General features: G+C 39.0%; 1 pseudogene; it reads right to left on the reverse strand.

Moving 5' to 3' along the window:
- Positions 1 to 1,025, reverse strand: LOC143410888 (protein ARK2N pseudogene; annotated as a pseudogene).
- Between the last annotated feature and the right edge of the window lie 1,114 nt (positions 1,026 to 2,139).

A 2,139-nucleotide genomic window follows, 5' to 3' on the forward strand; every position in this document is an offset into this window, starting at 1 on the left:
TTACAGTAGGCATTTATGCCTGCTATCCTCATCCAAGGTAAGATCAACAACTTCTGCTGGTGAAGCCCAAGTCTGCTGGGGGGGTCACAGTAGTCCATGACTGTTTTTGCCGGGTGCTAACATACTGTGTGCCAGAGCCATGTTTCCATGAAGAAACACTCTGAATCACACCCCCTCTAGGATGAACACACCTCGCATGTTCCTGAACACCCACAATCTCTACTTCACTATCTGAAGAGGCAATATTAATTTCTTCATTAAGTGGTGCATTGCCAGCAGATGTTTTGTCACTTGCTAGGAATCCTGGATCCAAGTGACCTGGTATCTCTGCAGTGATTGTCTTGCTGCTCCCTGAAACCTCTTCATCATCATCTTGTACTTGAGTCACAAGTCAGGTCACTGTCACTGGTACTACTGTCCTGCAGCAAGTTGTACTTCTTTCTCGCAGCAGCCTCCCGTTTCTGCCTCAGTAGTCTGAACCGCTCCTTATGCTTTTGGCTCCAATGACCTTTAACCTTGGCAACTCCGCCACTCTGTTTATCACTGGATTGCCGGTTTTTCTTGGCAGCCATAGTAGATGTTTCACTTTCAGAACGGGATTGCTTAGACTTACGCCCAACTGTGGCACCAGACACTCCAGAAGGGTCTCCTTCCACTGCTGTTTCTGCCTGGGAGGGTTCATTTTCTTCTGCAGAAGACAATGTATCTGAATCAGCCAGGTGACCACTAGAGGAAGGGGAAAGCATGCAATGATTAGAGGAGTCACTCTCATAAACTCGACCAGTTGTCGGCTTGTCACTCTCTGTGGATGCTAATTGAGACTCAGAAGAGTCTCTTCTCAGTTCCATCAACAAGCAAGGCATTGAAGAAAGAACTGCAGAATCTGCTACACTATCTTTCTGAACTTGAGATTCTAGTTCTACAGATCCATCTTCCTCCTTGGCTGTCTCTTGTTCAGATGTTTTCGGTGGGACTTCAGACTCAATGAGTTCTTCAGCTTTTCCCACTGCCTCTTCCATCTTCATTTCAGAATTTCAAGTTAAATCATGGAGCAGAGTCTAGGAAACGATATCAAAGATGCAACAGGAAAGCAACCCCCTCCCGAAGGTTTCTTGATGCTAGCGAAATCTGAATCCTTGAATCACTCCAGCAGGAAGCCGGCTCCCTTCTCTACCCACTTTTCCTCGGAAGTCATCACATTGGCTTGGGGAGACCAGGCTGTGCTCCTCTGGTGCCGTGGCACCAACGTCCTGTTCAAGTTTCTGCTCAGGAACCTTGCGAGCCTTCGCATATATTCTATATGAACATTGAATAAGTTATTTTAGGATATTCTCACATCTAAGCTCTATAGAAGTATACTTAGAAGAACTACAGAGTTTAAATTTCCAGTGATAGAGTATATAAAAACCAATGTAAAAATTGATAGAGAAAAAGGGATAGGTGGTTCAGGGTTTAAGAATAGGGTATATGATATAAATACACTTTAAATGTTTATTTAAGATAAATTGTATCTTTTATGCAAAAAGAGCATTTTGATTTTGGTTATAGCTACAATTACTACTATTTTCTGGAAGAGTATTCTGAAGGTAAATATATGTGTGTGTGTGTGTGTGTGTGTGTGTATATATATATATATATACATATATATATATATCATATAAAATATATAAATATGTATTGTATATAAAATAAGAGTATATATTATGGTGATGGGGAGAGATTCTTATTTTAGAGTTCTTTGAGACAGTGACATAATACAATTTTAAGAAATTTCTTGTGTTCTCAGTTATGCCTGTGGCCTTTTAAAGAAGAAATTTTTGTACTTGATTTTTCTTCTATTTTGGTGTGTAGTACTTTACAAGGAAAATTTTTACTATTATTTATAATTTTCCATCATGATTTTGTGTGAAAAATAAATTTTGATAACTGATTACTATTTTCAATCTGAATTTAGTAGAAACCATCTGTTTTGAGAATGAGTCTCAATAAATATGGAATTACTACAAATGTTAGTCTATAACTAGAAAAGGTAATCTCAGTTTTAAAAGCATGAAAAACCATGGTACAGTGATAAGTTTAGAGGAATTGAGATTTCCAGTTTCTTGTTGTTCTACAAAGACTATCACCACATAAAGAAGG

Source organism: Callospermophilus lateralis, unplaced genomic scaffold (genome assembly GCF_048772815.1).
Source record: "Callospermophilus lateralis isolate mCalLat2 unplaced genomic scaffold, mCalLat2.hap1 Scaffold_96, whole genome shotgun sequence".
Lineage (NCBI taxonomy): Eukaryota > Metazoa > Chordata > Mammalia > Rodentia > Sciuridae > Callospermophilus > Callospermophilus lateralis.